The 20,390-nt window shown below is 43.3% G+C and overlaps 1 pseudogene; it reads right to left on the bottom strand.

Moving 5' to 3' along the window:
* Positions 1 to 902: 902 nt before the first annotated feature.
* Positions 903 to 18,326, bottom strand: LOC143986827 (vomeronasal type-2 receptor 26-like; annotated as a pseudogene).
* Between the last annotated feature and the right edge of the window lie 2,064 nt (positions 18,327 to 20,390).

Raw genomic sequence — 20,390 nt, 5'->3', positions numbered from 1 at the left:
AATCTAGAAAGAAAAATTCAACTTTTGAGCGTCCCTCCAACGAAACATGTTAGGGCGGAGAAATGCTTTGTATGTGTATTGACTGGCGGAATTCAGTGGTGCTTCAGGTAGTGCCTCTTCTCACAGCACAGCCGGTGGTGTGTGAGAAACAGGTGGTAGTGGTCTCTACTCACTTCTGTGGTCCACTGGGGATATAATGAATGCTTTTTTGCTGATTTTAAATGTGAGTTAACCTTTTTAACCTTTTTTTAACCCTACAGTTTCATGCTATGTATAGCTTTATTCCCTGTATGCTCCTTGCTTGAGAGGTCACGTGCACACATCTAAAGATAGCTCACTGACTGAAGAGGTGGATTTATCTTTTGGGATCTCATGAGCCAAATGCCAAATCTGTGAAAGCGTGGCAATACCCTTTGGGGAGTGCAGATCCATGTGTGGGGTGGAAGACAGCACGTGGTGTTTTGGTATGAAATTTTTTTAAGGGTGGATATTTCGATCACTATCACACAGAAATGAAGAAAGAAAGTTTGATACAATTGTTTTAATTTTTGGACACTTTATTACTTTGTGATCAGTTTCAGCTCATCTTTGGACACTGTTGAGTTTATTGGTGTTTATGCCCATTTTTATAATTATTTATTATTATTTTTGAAGCCACAATATTACACAATTTTGGGTCATACAATATTTTTTTTCTATGGCACATTAATAAGGGAACAAATATGCACTTAGTGCCATATTGAACTAGATTTTGTTTTGTTTTTTGTGTGTTTTAAGGCAAAACTATAGTCTAAAGGTAAACATGCTGAGTCATAATAAATGACCCTATAGCATTGCTAAAAATGCAATAGAAAAAATCTTAAAACAATATCATACTATGTATTAATTAATAATTGTTCAATTTATTGTAAAACTTTTCTCTCCATAAAATATGTTTTAGCGTTACGTTCTGGTCTCCATAAGATAATGTAACATTTGGGGAGAAATATACAACCTAAAACCCCGGCACTGGAGCTCAGTATGGTGAATATCTCTACAGCCACCATGTACTTTCCTCTGGTGCTCAGATAGGCCGGGATCATGGCAATCCACACACTGCAGAACACCAGCATGCTGAAGGTGATGTATTTGGCCTCATTAAAACTGTCTGGTAAAGTCCTCAACGTGAAAGCCATAACAAAAAACTTACAGCTGCCAGAAACCCCATGTAACCAAGAACAGAATAAAACCCAATAACTGACCCTTCATTACACTGAATGATGATCTTGTCCTGATAAGAAGAGGTGTCCAGTTCTTGGAAGGGAGGAGAGACTGACAGCCATATGATACAAATTATAACTTGAATTGATGAACATGAGATGACTATGGCATTAGAAAGTTTGGTTCCTAGCCAGTGTTGCCAAAAACTGCCAGGTTTGGTGACTTTAAATGCTACACAAACTATGATGGTTTTTGCAAGAACACAAGAGATGGAAATCGTGAAGAGGATTCCAAATGAAATTTGGCGTAACAAGCAGGTTATATCATTGGGGCATCCAAGGAATAAGTAAACACAGAGGAAACTCAGCATGATGGAGACCAGAAGGGTGAAGCTCAGGTTCCTGTTGTTGGCTTTTACAATGGCTGTGTCCTGGTGTGAAATAAAAACTAGTAATATCAGTCCAGTCATAGCACAAAGAATGGAGGAGAACAAGGCAAAGACCATTCCTAGAAGGTCATTAGAGTAAGACAGGAAATTCAGCAGTTTCGGGACACATCGATCCTTCTTCTCATTGGGCCATTCATCATATCTGCATTGTTGGCAATTTTCACTGTCTGGAAGATAAAAAAAGGACACATCAATAATGTTCCATACCATTCAGTGATGTATAGTTGATATTCCGCATTTGTCTAGAAGGTTGGTTTCTTTAACAGTTTTGTATGGCTTAGCACTTTTCTAAATAAATAACATCAATGGGTCTTCAGTCCAAATGTGTTTATGTGTATTGAATGTTTGTAAGAACAAGTGTCTGGGTAAAAGTATTTGTCTTGTTGTAGGCTTTTTTCTGGGCCCTGGGCTTGGGGAAAGGGACAATTAATAAAAAGTCAATTGAAGCTGAAAGTTAAAAAAAGCTCTCATCATTTTCTGCGCTAATTGGCAAGGGATTGCCAAACAAATAGCATGAGGTGCTGGATACTTCCCTGGGGAACACGTGCCAATGCAATAATATATTTTTTATTCTGTTTGATGCAGAGCATACATTTTAGTCATGCTTAATGTGAATCATTATAAATGCAAAACTCCAATAAACAAAATGTTTGGGCCTACTGTGCAACACTTAAAGTGGTTGTAAACCCTTACAACGCAGTTTAACCTACAGGTAAGCCTAGATTAAGGCTTACCTGTAGGTGCTGCAAATATCTCCTAAACCTACATGGTGTAGGAGATATTTACAATTCCCCATACGAGGATTCCTTCTGCACATGCACCAATGTACTTGGGGCATGCACACTTTAGAAGGGTCACGGTGTGCTGTTTTCATTAAACAACATGCTGGGACTGGTGGCTCTCGCACGCACGTGCGGGAGTGACGTCACGCGGCTCCGGACAGTCACAGAGACGGAGTCTGTGCCCCCGTAAGGTAGATGGGCACTTCAAGCAAGGAAATCAGGGACATCGCTGGCTCCTGTGTCAGGTAAGTGACACATAATGGGCTACTATGTGATGCATAGTAGTCCATTATGCTTTGCCTTTTCAGGGAAACAAAGAAAAAGTAAACCCATCAGGGTTTACTTCCTCTTTAAATTTGAAAAAAACAATAGCGTCTGCTCATCAGGAGCAGGGCGCTACACATGGTATTGTTATATGCATGGTTATATGTATGGTATTGTTTGGGGACCTGGGTTCTGCCCAAGGGGACATGTATCAATGTAAAAAAAAGTTTTAAAAACTGCCGTTTTTTTGGGAGCAGTGATTTTGATAATGCTTAAAGTGAAACAATAAAAGTGTAATATTCCTTTAAATTTCACACCTGGGGGATGTCTATAATATGCCTGTAAAGGGGCACATGTTTCTCGGTGTTTCGAACAGTCTGACAGTAAAATGACATTTGTAAAGGAAAAAAAATCATTTAATACAACTCGCGGCTATAATGAATTGTCGGGCCCGAAAATACACATAACAGCTCATTGATAAAAACGCCATGGAATTTCCACCACAGGGGAACCCCGAGCCAAAATTAAAAAAAAAAACGTGTGGGGGTCCCCCTAAATTCCATACCAGGCCCTTTAGGTCTGGTATGGATATTAAGGGAAACCCTGTGCCAAAAATTAAAAAAAAATTGTGTGGGGGTCCCCCTCAAAATCCATACCAGACCCTTATCTGAGCACGCAACCTGGCAGGCAGCAGGAACAGAGATGTTGATGGGGAGAAGGGCCTCATCACCACAACCCTTGCCCAGTGGTTGTAGGGGTGTGTGGGCGGGGGGCTTATTGAAATCTGGGGAACAAGGGGAACCCACAGATCCCGCCCCCCGTATGAATTGTTAATGGGGTTGAAATGTATCCCTACCATTTCACAAAAAAAGTGTCAAAAGGGTTAAAAAACACAAGAGACAGTTTTTGACAAATCCTCCCTATTAATTTCTTCTTCTTTCCGATTCTTCTTCCATCTTCTTTTTTCTGGTCTTCCTTCCATGTTCTTCTTCTTCCTCCATTTTCTTCTTCTCCATTTTCTTCTTCATCTTCTTCTTCCTCTGCTATTCTCGCACCCCATCTTGCTCTGGCTTCTTCTCCGCTCCGTCCGCATGATCCGCCTCTGTGGGAGTCTTCCACCGTGTGAAGCGTCTGTTCTTTTGACACTTCTTATATAATGGAGGGTGGGACTACCCAGTAGACATGTGCGTTCGTTTTCGTCCGAATGCATTTTCGTCCGAATTTCAGCTATTTTCGTTTTCGTTTTGACAAACGATAACGAAAGCACAAAATCCGAAAAACGAAAGTTCCGACATAAATAAATGCTTTATTTTCGTTTTCATTGTTACAACAGTTCGATATAGAATAGGAGATTGGGTCCTGCCCCAGGGGACATGTATCAATGCAAAAAAAAGTTTTAAAAACGGCCGTTTTTTCGGGAGCAGTGATTTTAATAATGATTAAAGTGAAACAATAAAAGTGTAATATTCCTTTAAATTTCGTAGGGGGGGGGGGGGTTGTCTATAGTATGCCTGTGAAGGGGCGCATGTTTCCCGTGCTTAGAATTGTCCCTGCACAAAGTGTCATTTATGCAGGAAAAAAAGTCCTTTAAAATCACTCGCAGCTATAATGAATTGTCGGCTCCGTAATACAGAGAACACTCATTGAAAGTCATTGATAAAAAAATAAATAAATAAATTTAAAAAAAAGCGTGGGGGTCCCCCAAATTCAATTACCAGGCCCTTCAGTTCTGGTATGGATATTAAGGGGAACCCTGCCTCAAATTTAAGAAAAAAATTGACGTGGGGTTCCCCCTAAATATCCATAACCAGACCCTTCAGGTCTGGTATGGATATTAAGGGGAACCCCGCATCAAATTTAAAAAAAAATTGACGTGGGGTTCCCCCTAAAAATCCATACCAGACCCTTTATCCGAGCACGCAACCTGGCAGGCCGCAGGAAAAGAGGGGGGGACGAGAGAGCGGCCCCCCCTCCCTCCTGAACCGTACCAGGCCACATGCCCTCAACATTGGGAGGATGCTTTGGGGGTCTGTGACCCCTCAAAGCACCTTGTCCCCATGTTGATGAGGACAAGGGCCTCATCCCCACAACCCTGGCCGGTGGTTCTGGAGGTCTGCGGGTGGGGGGCTTATCAGAATCTGGAAGCCCCCTTTAACAAGGGGACCCCCAGATCCCGCCCCCCCCCCTGTTTGAAATGGTAAGGGGGTACAAAAGTACCCCTACCATTTCACAAAGAAAGTGTAAAAAATGGTTAAATAAAACAAACACACTTTTGAAAAATTCCTTTATTAAAAATAAAAAAATAAAAAAAAGATTCCAGCGGCGGTAATCCACTCTTGCTATCCAGCGACGGACGGTCATCTCTCCAGCGATGTCTCATCTCATCCAGCGCAGCGAATACATCCTTCTTCTGTCTCCTCCACGGAGACACTGCAGGCATTCCGGCGGCTGACGTTTCTTATATACGGAAGGCGGGGCCACCCGTCACCTGACCCTGCCCCCCTCTGACGCAAGGGGAAACCCGGGGTTCCCTGAGATGTAGGGGTGACCCGCACCCCTCTGATGTAACACAGGCAGGTTTCCGTTACATCAGAGGGGGGGCGGGGTCACCCATACGTCACGGGGAACCCCGGGTTTCCCCTTGCGTCAGAGGGGGGCAGGGTCAGGTGACGGGTGGCCCCGCCCTCCGTATATAAGAAACGTCAGCCGCCGGAATGCCTGTAGTGTCTCCGTGGAGGAGACAGAAGAAGGATGGATCGCTGCGCTGGATGAGATGAGACATCGCTGGAGAGATGACCGTCCGTCGCTGGATAGCAAGAGTGGATTACCGCCGCTGGAATCTTTTTTTTATTTTTTTATTTTTAATAAAGGAATTTTTCAAAAGTGTGTTTGTTTTATTTAACCATTTTTTACATTTTCTTTGTGAAATGGTAGGGGTACTTTTGTACCCCCTTACCATTTCAAACAGGGGGGGGGGCGGGATCTGGGGGTCCCCTTGTTAAAGGGGGCTTCCAGATTCTGATAAGCCCCACGCCCGCAGACCTCCACAACCACCGGCCAGGGTTGTGGGGATGAGGCCCTTGTCCTCATCAACATGGGGACAAGGTGCTTTGAGGGGTCACAGACCCCCAAAGCATCCTCCCAATGTTGAGGGCATGTGGCCTGGTACGGTTCAGGAGGGAGGGGGGGCCGCTCTCTCGTCCCCCCCTCTTTTCCTGTGGCCTGCCAGGTTGCGTGCTCGGATAAAGGGTCCGGTATGGATTTTTAGGGGGAACCCCACGTCACTTTTTTTTAAATTTGACGCGGGGTTCCCCTTAATATCCATACCAGACCTGAAGGGTCTGGTTATGGATATTTAGGGGGAACCCCACGTCAATTTTTTTCTTAAATTTGAGGCAGGGTTCCCCTTAATATCCATACCAGACCTGAAGGGCCTGGTAATTGAATTTGGGGGACCCCCACGCTTTTTTTTTTATTTTTTATTTTTTATCAATGACTTTCAATGAGTGTTCTCTGTATTACGGAGCCGACAATTCATAATAGCTGCGAGTGATTTTAAAGGACTTTTTTTCCTGCATAAATGACACTTTGTGCAGGGACAGTTCTAAGCACGGGAAACATGCGCCCCTTCACAGGCATACTATAGACAACCCCCCCTACGAAATTTAAAGGAATATTAGGCCGCGTACACACGCGGGGACTGTTCGCTCAACTTTGTCCGTCAAACAGTTTCAGCGGACAGTCCGCTCAAAATTAGCATGGACGGACTTGGCCACACACGACGAACGAACAGTCCGCTGAAACCGTGCGCGATGACGTGAACGGCACGTACGACGGGACTAGAAAACTACGTCCTATACACTGCAATGCAAACTTCGGCGTGTAAATCCTTTCTGAGCATGCGCGGAACTTAGTTTGACGAACAAGACTACACACGAGGGGACTGTTCGCTGAAACAAAGTTTCAGCGGACAGTTTTTCGGAATTTCCGAAAAACTTTGTTCAGCAGACTGTCCGCTGAAACTGTCCGCTGAAAGCCCACACACGAGCGGACTGTCCGCCGAAACACTGTTCAGCGGACAAAGTTGAGCGAACAGTCCCCGCGTGTGTACGCGGCCTTACACTTTTATTGTTTCACTTTAATCATTATTAAAATCACTGCTCCCGAAAAAACGGCCGTTTTTAAAACTTTTTTTTGCATTGATACATGTCCCCTGGGGCAGGACCCGGGTCCCCAAACACTTTTTAGGACAGTAACTTGCAAATTAGCCTTTAAAATTAGCACTTTAGATTTTGAACGTTGGAGTCCCATAGACTTTAATAGGGTTCTAAAGTATGCTATATAGTTAGCTCCGTCAAATCTTCTTTATACATTTTCAGACACCATAAGCCTTCCAAGACAGATTCGACCGTAATTCATGTGGATTTTCAGACGAATGCAATTTTTGAACGAAAAACGAAATAAATAAAAACGAATTTCGGGAGTAACTAAATAAATTAAGTTTTCGGACGAAAACGAAATTCCGAAACGAAATATTTTACTCTGCACATGTCTACTACCCAGTTACCCTGCCCCCCTCTAATGAACGGGTACTTCCCTATGACTTTCCCTGTGTTGTCAGAGTTGGCGGGGTTACCCCTTTACATAAACGGGGTGCTCCCACCTCTATCATATCCCCTACTCAGTCCCCTCCCCCCTCAGTTTGAACACACACTAGGGAACACAATTAACCCCTTGATCGCCCCCTAGTGTTAACCGCTACACAGCCAGTAACATTTTTACACTAATCAATGCATTTTTATAGCACTGATTGCTGTATTAATGCCAGTGGTCCCAAAAATGTGTCAACATTTTCTGATGTGTCTGCCATAATGTCACAGTCATGATAAAAATCACAGATCGCCGCCATTACTAGTAAAAAAATAAATAAAAATGCTATAAATCTATCCCCTATTTTGTAGACGCTATAGCTGTTGCGCAAAGCAACCAATATACGCTTATTCAAATTTTTTACCAAAATATGTAGAAGAATACATATCAGCTTAAACTGAAGAAAAACATTTTTTATATATTTTTGAGGGATATTTATTATAGCAAAAAGTAAAAAATAATTTGTTTTATTTTTCAAAATTGTCACTCTTTTTTTGTTTATAGTGCAAAAAATAAAAACCGCAGAGTTGATCAAATACCACCAAAAGAAAGCTCTATTTATGGGAAAAAAGGACGACAATTTTGTTTGGGTACAAGGTCGCACGGCCGTGCAATTTTCAGCGATGCAGTGCCGAATCGCCAAAAGTGCTTTGGTCAGGAAGGGGGTAAAATCTTCCAGGACTGAAACGGTTAAAGGAAGTCAAAGCAATTCAGAAGAACCTGAAAACATGCTTCATTAGACTTGCTTATTAGTCTGCATCCACTGTGCATCAGGTATATGGGCCGTTAGCTATGTGCATGTTTGCTGCCCCTGTGGCAGTACTCATGTTATCTTATATTGTTGATTGGATGAATTTCTAATCCGCTAATGAAACTCAATATCCACTGTGCACATCTAGGGATGAGCTGAACAATTTTGTCAAAACGGCTAATACCATAAAATTGACGATTTTATTATAGTTGAAGCTAATATTGTCAATTTCGCTTATTGACCGTTTAAGTGAAATTATATTTAAAAAAAGGGTTGTTTTTAATAAGCTAATGATTGCTCTCTTTGTTTTATTCAAGGAGAGGTCCTGGATAGTCGTAAGTAGCTTATGTATCCCCCAGGAGCAATTTAAAACCTAGAGTAACCTTAAATGCACCAAAAAACACTTTTGGTTTTCGTAATGGCTGCAATGTACTTGGTTAAAATGGTTCAGTTTCACTAAAATCTCCCATTTTCAAATACATTTTTGAAGAAACACCCAGTTGTCAGAAACCATGAAACAGACTGAGACCGAAGTACAATCAAATCACACTTGTTTATTAATAAAAATAAAAAGGTAAATAGAAAAAAGGGTAGTCAAGCATAGCCAGAGTCCAGTAGCCAGATTGGGTAGTCAGCCAGTCCAAAGTTCATAAACCAGATCGGGTAATCAGCCAGTCCAGACGTCAGGGATCCAAGGAGAGCCATTACAAGCAGGATAAGAAGCCAGGAAGGATGTCAGCAAGCCTGTCTTGAAACAAACAGCAGGAGATGGTTCCTTGTGATGTGACCAACACAAAGGCAAAGGAAAGAGTGAGCTAAAAGGCTTTAAATAGACAGGTCCGACGAGCATCATCGGGAACAGCTGGTAACTGTGGAAAGAGAAGAGAGCTGGCAATTAGCCGACAGCTGAGCGACCAGCCCAGAGGAGGAAGGGCTAAGCCAGCCCTGACACCAGTCCATTCTGATCTCATCCTCATATAAGATCCTCATCAAGATTTCCTGCAGGTCTCTCACTTTTCTGGGTCTCACTTCTGCATAACATTCATCACTCACCAACCCTAGAAACATTTAAACATACCCTCAAAACGTATCTCTTCAGACAGGTCTACAAGCAATTACTCAATTCAGTCTCTAATCCTTCATTGCTTGCTCATCGGGCGAGGCACGCGGTGTCATCCCATATACAAATACTCACCTCCCTTACATATCTATCTGTAATACCTAATCCCTCAAGTTTTTAAGGGCAGGATCCACTCTTCCACTGTTGTATCGCTAAACTTTGTTAAACAACTGTACGTGTTTTCAAATACATGATATGGTCATGGATACACATACCTCTGTGTCCCCTTTCCATGAACTTATTCTACATGTTCCTGCACACCATATCTTCTGCCAAGAAGAGCCTGTTTCTCTTCTTCCAACTTGCTGTCAGGAATGTAATCCTGAGACACTGGAAATCAACTTCTTCTGCGATTGCAGAGTAGAATATTGAGCTAACCCATCTACATGTGTCTTGAACACCACAACAGATACCCTACTTATGTGACCATGTGGAGCACATAGATCATTTTCTCAGGTTCCTCATGATTCAAAACCATTTCCCTAAAAGCGCCTGAGGCACACATGAATACCTAAGGATTTGCCCCTCCAAATGGTCACCCAACAACCTTCCTACCCAATGTGTTTTAATTTGTACCCTCTCCCGACTCTAACCCCACTATTCCACTCTATTCTGATCTTCTTACAGTTACCCAGCTGGGATTTCTCTTTATTTCTTTTTCTCCCTGTTATATTTCCCTTTGGTTCCATAAGCCAGGTTAGTGCAACTAACAATCTTTTTGCAATTGTTTTATTGGACTAGAAACCCTCAACATTAAAAGTACCACCTCAGGTCTACTGCAATGAACCAGCGGCTGCACCTGATATAGTATGTTAAAAATGACCCTGAGGAGTTACCGGCTTACCCCAACTTGATGGTGTACCCTTATTTAATTTTCTTAGATGATGTTTACGCTGAGGGTTGAGCATTGCATGTATTAACAGATGATGTCTATATGTATCTAAATATTTTCTTTAAGTATTTGTAAGATGAGAAAATCTTTACTCTTTAAAAAAGAAAAAAAAATATGTACTCATTTTTATAGACCCTTTTATTACTTTTTACTTTGCTGCTCTAAATGAAAAGATGGCAATGTATAAACAATAAAATATAAAAGACAAAAATAAATGAATGCATTGTCACCAGAACAGAAGTTGAGGGAAAACCCTCCAATATGGAAACCTTTTCTGGTGTAAAATGATTGTCCTCACATAGATAATTATACTCCCTCCCACTACAGGATGAAAATGGAAATCTCCCCAATGGGACAATGGGAAAGGGAAAAATTTAATATTTTTAGATACACTTTATATTTTATGAAATTTAGAGAACATATCTAACCTTGTTAATTCCAGTTTTCCATACAATGTTCTTTACCATGATGGAGGAGAAATTCTGCTGAGATCTGTTTGTTATGAAGGTATTGCCAACTCGTGTAATAATTAGAATCCTATTTTCATAAGCCTCCCAATTTACAATGTGAAATGGGGTGACAAGTTCCCCATTTTCCTCAAAAAGCAGGTCACCCTTCAAGTTTTTCAGATTTTTGACCCAATAATTAAGCTGGTAAAATGGTAAATGAAAAAAAGTCAAATTATTCAATATTTAGGCTCCCTCCACAGAGAGCGATCTGTGACCAGATATTGTGAAAAAACAAGAGACTACAGTGAAACACATCCATAGGAGCCCTACCATATCTAATATCATAATATGGATGTCTTAAAATCCATTAAAGTAGATGAAACCCAATCACTAAAATCTCATAGGAGCTTTAACATGTTCATGTAATTGAAAAAAAAGTATTTTCAATCAATTCAAATCTGCCATTTTCATTAAAACAATCCCCGATGAGCCTGCCATGAAGGTCCTTATTCAGGAACTTCCTGCTATGGGGTGAGAACACACCCTGTGCCTGTCTCCCAGGTGTCTACAAGGGTACGTTTCAACACACATTAGGCAGGTGTGGTCCACTGTTGTCACCCCCCACCCCCCGGCAGATGCCATACAACCATCGGTGGACTGCATATACAGTAAACAGGACAAAGAATTAAAAATCTTGATGGCAAGGAAAATAACACATGGCAATTGTTTTTGATACAAAAATATTTTATCCAGTTTGGCTTTACATTAATAAACTTTTAACATTAACTAAAAGAAAGAAACAAAACACATTTAAATACTCTATATATCTGAAAAGTCTAACGTTGGACTAGGTTCGTGATTTACATAAAAGTTCAATATTGTTCAAAATGAATAGTAATTATAATGGTACAATTTTTCCAATAAAAGTTGTTTATTTTGCATCAATACAAATTAGCAGAGTATATCATCCAAGATAACAATGAAGTCCTACAATGGAACTTATAAAAGTTGGATTGGAAACAAAAAAACACAAATGACCTACAGTATGAGAGTATTAAACCAAGAAGCTCCCATATGGGATATTGTAACAAACAATCTTGTGGAATAAAGAAAAAAGTTCTCTATGCTGGGGACCTCCCAGGACCCCCACTCCCCGCCAGACACCCCTAAAGGGCACACACTGTGTCTGGCGAGGAATCCGGACCCGATCCCCCCCAGACTACCCCCTTCTAAAGGGGGCCTACCATTTGAGGGAAAATAATCCATGGCTCCTGTGAAGTTATAACCTGTAGATATTTTATAAAAAAACACAGACTTATAGCTGGCGTGTCATATGTTTGAGAGGTAGCTCCGGATTTGTAAGAAAGAAAACCTATCCTGAGCTGCATTATGAGGACTCATCAGTACCATTATTAAACCAAGAGGGGGCGTTTGGGACTTTAAATGAGGCACAAAATATGTACCTCCATCCCGGGTTCAAGTACATAAGAAGGGAATGTGGGACTTTAATTGAGGCAATTGACTTGTGGAGGCAGAGTATTTAGTAAACATTTTTATTTGTAACACTAGTAAAAAAGTATTTTTATATATACATACATGCACACATGGTATAAATATAATGGATACATATATGTCAGCTTGGCAGCACATGAGAGATAGTAAATATTGATAAATGTAATACAAGGTATTTCATATTAGCAGGCATTGGTACACCATATGCAAAAGAGCTGCTATAAGATAGGTACACATACACATTAATAATTACATAGTACTCAATAAATTTTAAATTTATGAAAGATATTTATGGGCCAGTGAATAAGTAATGAGCCAGACTTGACTGAGCACCCCATGGAAACTCAACGCGTTTCATGGCTATATGCCATTCATCAGGAGTTGGGTACAGAAGTAAACTGTAAATATAAATAGATGTAAAGTAGGTACCACCTCGTCAGAAGTTTGATATTGGGTTCTATGACAGAAACATTGTAGATGCCTTTGAGAGATCTAGAGTAGGAATCATGCCAGACCTCTACTTCCCAGGAGGTCTTGAGATCCCTTTCCCAGGCAATTGTATATGGTAATTTGTTTGGATTAGTAGCAAGTGATTCATAGATTACAGAGATCTCTCCCCTCTGCTCCATGGCTTGAACACACCACTCTTTTTATTTTGTAAACCCTGGTGGATTAGGTTTGTTTGACCAAAGGGAGTGAATGAAGCAGGAGATTTGGTGAAACCTAAACTTCTCAGTAGCGGGGAGTCCATGCTCTTTAACAAAATGCTTAAGCCCTTGTACACACAGTCGGACATTCCGATAACAAAATCCGAAACTGGTGTTGCATAGACACGGTCGGACAAAGTTTTCTGAAAATCCGATAGTTTGTAGCTTGATGGCGTTATTTTGTTACAACGGGACTACGTTCAGGCTAGTAGCTTTGGTCTAGGAATTTGATCTGAGCATGCGTGGCACTTTGTCTGATCGGAAATTCTCTACAAACGATCGGACAAAGTCCGATCGGATCATGTTGTCAGAAAAATTTATAGCCCAGCTATAAAACATTGTCGGTCGGATATTCCGACGGAAACAGTCCGATGGAGCCCACACACGGTCGGATTATTCGACAACACAGTCCGATCAGGCATTTTCTGTTGGAATGTCCGACCGTGTGCACAAGGGCTAAGAGGTAGGGGACATGTACTAAAGAAGAAGCATCCAATGCAGTAGACCCCCTTAGCAAGCCACCATTTGAAGGCTCTGATGTTCATACCAGGTTGGAATAGAGGGTTGTGAAATAAGTGAGCTAACGGTTAATACCTAGAAACCAGGGAGGGAAGCTTCCTTAGTGTATCCCACAAAGAGAGTGAGTGTGATAAGGTTGGTGCTAAAATGGGAGGTCTACTTTTGGAAGGACACCAAAGTATAAAATCTAGAGTGAACTGTCATTCAATGGCTATCCAATCAGGTTTTTCACCTTAAGGTAAATGGTAGACAGTTGTGCTAAACGTGTAGCTTGGTAGTACCATAGAAAATTTGGGACCCGCAACCCTCCTTGAGAGGAGAGATTAAAAAGAGTACGGTGGGAAAGACGAGGTCCTTTCTTGTTCCAAATAAATTTAGTGACTTTGCCCTGAAACACCTTCAGATGGTCCCTTCTAATCTGAATAGGGAGGGAGCGAAAAAGATATAATAATCTGTGTAAAAGATTTTACCTATCCAAGATATGTCATGATATTCCCAGCTCCTGAGGTCCGCCTCCAGTTTCGGATACATTGGGGAGTAATTTGCTTGATAAAGACTTTCTATTTTCAATGTGATATTAAGCCCCAAGTATTTAATGGAGGAGACACTCCATTCAAATTGGTATGTGTTCTTAAGAAGGGAAACCAGAGAACTAGGAAGAAACACATTAAGAGCTTGAGACTTAGACATATTAACATGTAGTCCTGATACAGCTTCAAACTTATTCAGTAACATACAGATCACAGAGAGAGAGGAGGCTGTGGAGGTTACAAAAAGCAGAAGGTTGTTGGCAAATAGGGCGCATTTATGCGTTGTTTGGCCATATTGGACCCACTTAATGTCCGGGTGTCCGCAGATTGCCAGCGATTCAATCATCATGGCAAAAATCAGGGGAGATAGCAGGCAACCCTGACGAGTACCCCTGGCTATCACTATCGGTTCAGAATAGAGTCCCTGGAGTCTAACTTTGGCCTCAGGCTTCGAGTAACGAGCCTCCAAAGCTCCTATAAAGTTTGGGCCAAAACCCCATTGTCTTAATACCGTGAAGAGATATGGCCGAGAAACGGGATCAGGGATCAAGGCCTTCTGAAAGTCCAACAACAGAAGCATTCCCTCTTGTTTGTGCCCACCCATCCAATTTGATTGTAGAACCAAGATAAGATCAAACGCACTTCTCACTTGGTTAGGGCCTTGTCTGCCAGGGATAAATCCTACCTGGTCTTTGTTGATATATATAGGCCTATAAATGATGGTAGACGATTTGCCATAACTTTAGTAAAAATTTGAAGGTCATTGTTAATCATTGAACTGGGCCTATAGTTCCCTATTGGACTCGCGTCTTTACTTGGGGATTACTGAGATATAGGCCATGTTGAGTTGGTTTCCGATGGGGGTACATTTGATCATTGAGTTAAAGAATCTAGTTTGGTATGGGGTCAAGGTATCAGTGAATGTTTTGTAATACCGTATATACTCGAGTATAGGCCGACCCGAATATAAGCCGAGGCCCCCAATTTACCCCCAAAAAAACTGGCAAACTTATTGACTCGTGTATAAGCCGAGGGTGAGACATGCCTGTCCATCCCTGTGTGTGTGTCCGTCCATCCCTGTGTGTCCGTCCATCCCTGTGTGTCCGTCCATCCCTGTGTGTCCGTCCATCCATCCCTGTGTGTGTGTGTGTCCATCCATCCATCCATCCCTGTGTGTGTGTGTCTCCATCCATCCATCCCTGTGTGTGTGTGTCTCCATCCATCCATCCATCCATCCCTGTGTGTGTGTGTCTCCATCCATCCATCCATCCATCCATCCCTGTGTGTGTGTGTATCCATCCATCCCTGTGTGTGTGTGTGTCTCCATCCATCCATCCATCCGTGTGTGTGTGTCTCCATCCGTGTGTGTGTGTGTGTGTGTGTGTGTGTGTGTGTGTGTGTGTGTGTGTGTGTGTGTGTGTGTCCAGCCTACCTGTGTCCCGAGCCTTTGTCCCGAGCCTCCGTCCCGTGTCGTGCCTTGCCTTCGTCCCGTCCCGTCCTGTCCCGTGCCGTGCCTTGCCTTGCCTCCGTCCCGTGCCCTCTTCGTCGGCGGCCATTGTAAAATTCAAAAGCCGCGCCTCCTCCTTCGCCTGTGATAGGCGGAACACTGAATTTCCCAGCAGCCTGTGTTCCGCCTATCACGGACGTCGTATCATCCTCGTCCGTAGTACGAGGATGAGACGACGCCCGTGATAGGCGGAACACAGGCTGCTGGGAAATTCAGTGTTCCGCCTATCACAGGCGAAGGCGGAGCCGGAGGCGCGGCTTTTGAATCATAGAATGGCCGCTGTCTGTCTGCTCGACACGCTGATCGAGCGGGCAGACAGCGATGACTCGAGTATAAGCCAAGGGGGGCACTTTCAGCCTCAAAAAAGAGGCTGAAAATCTCGGCTTATACTCGAGTATATACGGTAAGTGGTAGAGAACCCATCAGACCCCAGTGCAGTTTTCCCTTTTAAGGTTTTAATTACCTCTGCTACCGCAGAGACCAAGACGGGAGCCTCCATCTATGCTCTGTGATCTTCAGAAAGTTTTGGTAGGTTCAGGTCTCTGGGAAACTCCTCTACTCGGTTAAGGTTAGTGTGTTTATCCGCTTTATAGAGCTCCTTGTAAAAGTCCTAAAAGGCTTTTATGATGTCCAGAGGGGTAAGGGTAAGAGTGCCATCCACCTGTCTGATTTTGGGAAGTGAGTGGGAGAAAAATCTACGGGATAATTTAGAGGCAAGCAAGGGTTCTATTTTTTTCCGTCTCTGGTAGAATTTAGCCCCAGTCCATCTGATGGATTTCTCAGTCTTTGTAGTGAGGGCCAGATTCAGGGCCACTCGGGCTGTGTCTAAAGTATGCCCAGGGGCTCTAGTAGGATCTTTTTTATGTTGCTTACGCAGGTCGCAAAACTCCCTCTCGAGTTTTTCAATGTCGCCCATCCTGTCTCTCTTCTGTTGTGCCACAATTTGAATCAGCTTACCCCTGATCGTCACCTTGTGCGCCACCCAGAGAGTCTCGGTAGAAACATCCCCAATGCCATTGAGTCGGAAATAGAGCCCTGTGTATTTCGGTCACCCTGATAGGATCATTCAGCATGGACTGATTAAGGGTCCAATGGGTGGAATGCGGTCTGGGAGCATCTCTGCGCAGCGCAAGGAGGACCATGGAGTGATCCAACCAAGTTAATTCTAAAATTTTGGACATGAGGGCTAGCGGGATATGACGGGTGGATGTCAGGTAAATGAAACTGAAAAACCAGTGGTGCTATTTGAACGCTATGTTTAATAGGTCTAATCGATTGTGAGTGAAAAGGTTTGGACTTGTCAATCCCAGAGTCAAAAGCCATGTTAGAGTCTCCCCACATAATTGTGATACCTTCTAACATTGGTCCTAGGGTGTGTAACATTTGCTGAAAGAACCTCGTCTGACCTTTATTGGGGGCATAATAGGAAACAAATGAATATAGGTGTTCATCTATAGTACCTTTTACTAGAAGAAATCTTCCCTTCAGGTCTCTGTGTTCTAATTGTACGGAGAATTTGCATTGTTTGGAGAACAAGATCACAACCCCTCTCGTCTTATCTTCAGAGTTGGCCAAGAAAAACAATGGGAATTCTGCATGGAGAAAAGAGGGAGTATACCGCACCAGAAAATGAGGCTTCTGCAATAGGAGCACATCTAGGTGACGAGATTGGTAGACCTGAAAGGCCTTTCATCTCTTAATAGGGGAATTGAGTCCCTTAGTATTGTGTGAGATTATCCATAAAGGATGTAGTATAGTATTGTCATTAGCCATGGAGCTTGAGGGGAAAAATGTCACTTGTTCTACTGTCACTTACCCAATCCTGTGTAGAGAATAGGGGGAAATGTATCACACATCTAGCTGGTGGAATCACCAAAGGCACCTTGCAGAGGAAATACATCAGTAGGTAGGCTAAAAAGACAAAAGATTAGTCAGAGAAAAAAAAAAATCTGTCATCAATCTTAAAAGTGTAAAGCCTATGATAGGCCCGGATTTAGGGAAGGACAAGCTCTCCCCTCAATCAGAACAAAAAACTTTTGTATAGCCTGTATGTAGGGCTAAAGTCCCACCACCCAGAGATGGAAAAATCCCTGTCTGGGTAGTGGAATGGGACGCAAGGCATCAGCCCTGTCCCTATACAGTGTTTAAAACAAAACTGTAAAACATGCTATAAAGCGGAAACAGCTAACAGTCTCCCTAGGCGATGATCTAGACTAAAATGTCCAACATGTCCGGGGGAGAGTGGAACGTACTAATAGGGACAAAATTTTCACTATCAGTGTGAGTGAGGGGCACCAGGCCCCATGGCTGCATATCAGCAGAAATCAGAAGATTAGGGGGGGGCAAGTTCTATCCGGTCCCGGATAAAGTTCTCAAATGAAACTTCCATCCTGTTTGCCCTTGTAGGAGAATTTTAGGACAAATGGGAATGCCCAGCGAGATTTAATATCTTTCTTGGTTAGACCGGCCAGAAGAGGTTTCAATTTTGGATGTTAAATGGGGAGATGTCAGCAAATATCTGAATTTCCTGTTCTTGAAACTGTATGCAATCCTGTTGGTGGGAGCGTTTCATTACCTCCTCCTTGATGGAGTAATAGTGTGGTTTCACCACAATGTCTCTCGGGGTTCCATCTTTCCTTGGGGGGCCTAGGGATCTGTGAGCTCTATCCAATTCCAACTTGTGAGATGGGATGGAGGGGATCAGGTGTTTGATAACTTCCTGCACATCCGACAGGACATCAGTAACTGTTTCAGAGATCCCTCTAATCCTAAAATTGTCCCTCCTTGAGCGATTCTCGAGATCATCAATCCGGGCCTGGGCTGCTTCAAGCTGCTCTTGTACAAAGTGCAGATGGTCTGTGTTTTGCTTTGCCCTGGAGATTGTAATGTCCAACTTATGCTCAATATGTTTAATTCTGGAGCCCAGAATATGGAAATCTGCTCTAATTTCTCGTGTAATCCTGTCTGCATTCTGAGATAAACCTCTGTCAAGCATCTCTGAAATTTTTTATTTTTTTTTGAATAAAATTTTATTGAAAGAGTCAGAACAGTACAAAATATCATCATCAGCAGGTACAAGTATATATTTTTTGTGTAAAGTACAGTATACAAGGCAAAATAAGACAAGACGAGTCTTGCATCATCTTAACCAGTTGCCGACCGCCGCACGCCGATGTACGTCGGCAGAATGGCACGGGCAGGCATAAGGACTTACATGTACGTCCCTTGCCTCCCGCGGGTCGGGGGCCCGATCGGGCCCCCGCCCGGTGCCTGCGGCGGTCGGTTTTCGTCCGGGAGCGATCCGGGACGAGGGGGCGGCCATTCATTCATGGCCACCCCCTCGCGATCGCTCCCGACGAATAGAAATCCCCGGTGACATCACTTCCTCTACTGTAATGTAAACACAGGAGAGGAAGTGATGTATTCTCTCCTCCGTGTCGGTATTTTTCGTTCCGACACGGAGGAGAGCGGATCGGTGAGTTGCACCAACACTCTACACACACCGTAGAACATGCCAGGCACACTCACACCCCCCTTTACCCCCCGATCACCCCCCCAATTACCCCTGCCCCCCAGTCACAGTGACACCAATGTCATTTTTTTTTTGCATTGGTGTCATTTGTGACTGTAATAACTGTTAGGGCAGTTAGAGTTAGCCCCCTTTAGTTCTAAGGTACCCCCCTAACCCCCCCAATAAAGGTTTAACCCCGTGATCACCCCCCGTCGCCAGTGTCACTAAGGCTGGGTTCACATTGCAGCGGTTTATGAGAACGAATGTGATTCGCACCGCACTGCAGTGCAAATCACATCCGATCTCTGTGCGATTCGAGTTCAGCCATTCGCCGCACCCGCCGCACCCGCCACACCCGCCGCACCCGCCGCAAATTCGCACGGGACCCTTTTTTTGGCCCGCAGCAGAATCGGATCGCATGGGTGTTCACACCATGCGATCCGAGTTTGCAGATCGCACTGCGATATGCGAACTGATCTGGGGGTGTCAGTAACATTTCACTGACACTCCCAGCAGTTCGCATAGGGCAGTGTGAACTGCCGCCGGGAGGCATGCGATGCGGGAACCCGCCGCGCATTCATGGCGTTCCCGCATCACTCCAGTGTGAACCCAGCCTAATAAGCGATCGTTTTTCTGATCGCTGTATTAGTGTCACAGGTGACGCTAGTTAGGCAGGTAGGTATTTAGGTTCGCTGCAGCTTTTTATAGCGCCAGGGACCCCCATATACTACCGCATAAAGCCCCCTGATTGCCCCCTAGTTAACCCTTTCACCAGTGATCACCATATAACTGTTACAGGTGACGCTGGTTGGTTAGTTATTTTTTTATAGTTTCAGGGCACCCGCCATTTATTACCTAGTCTCACTAGTGTACCCCTAAATTTAGGGGTGTCTACTTTCCAAAATGGGGTCATTTGGGGGGGGTTTGTGCCATCTTGGCATTTTATGGCCTTCAAAACTGTAACGCCCTTAGAAAGCCTGAAGGCGGTGCTTGGTTTTCGGGGCCCCGTACGCGGCTAGGCTCCCAAAAAGTCCCACATATGTGGTATCCCCGTACTCAGGAGAAGCAGCAGAATTTATTTTGGGGTGTCATTTCACATATGCCCATGGCATGCGTGAGCAATATATCATTTAGTGACAACTTTGTGAAAAAAAAAAAAAAAAGTTTGTAATTTTCCCGCAACTTGTGGCAAAATATAAAATATTCCATGGACTCAACATGCCTCTCAGCAAATAGCTTGGGGTGTCTACTTTCTAAAATGGGGTCATTTGTGGGGGTTTTGTGCCATCTTGGCATTTTATGGCCTTCAAAACTGTAATAGGTAGTGAGAAGTGAACTCAAAAATTTACGCCCTTAGAAAGCCTGAAGGTGGTGCTTGGTTTTCGGGGCCCCGTACGCGGCTAGGCTCCCAAAAAGTCCCACATATGTGGTATCCCCGTACTCAGGAGAAGCAGCAGAATTTATTTTGGGGTGTCATTTCACATACGCCCATAGCATGTGTGAGCAATATATCATTTAGTGACAACTTTGTGTAAAAAAAAAAAAAAA

Source organism: Lithobates pipiens, unplaced genomic scaffold (genome assembly GCF_037356315.1).
Source record: "Lithobates pipiens isolate NorthernLeopardFrog02 unplaced genomic scaffold, aLitPip1_a1.2 Scaffold_18, whole genome shotgun sequence".
Taxonomy (NCBI): Eukaryota; Metazoa; Chordata; class Amphibia; order Anura; family Ranidae; genus Lithobates; species Lithobates pipiens.
This window is presented reverse-complemented; position numbering and strand designations above follow the sequence as displayed.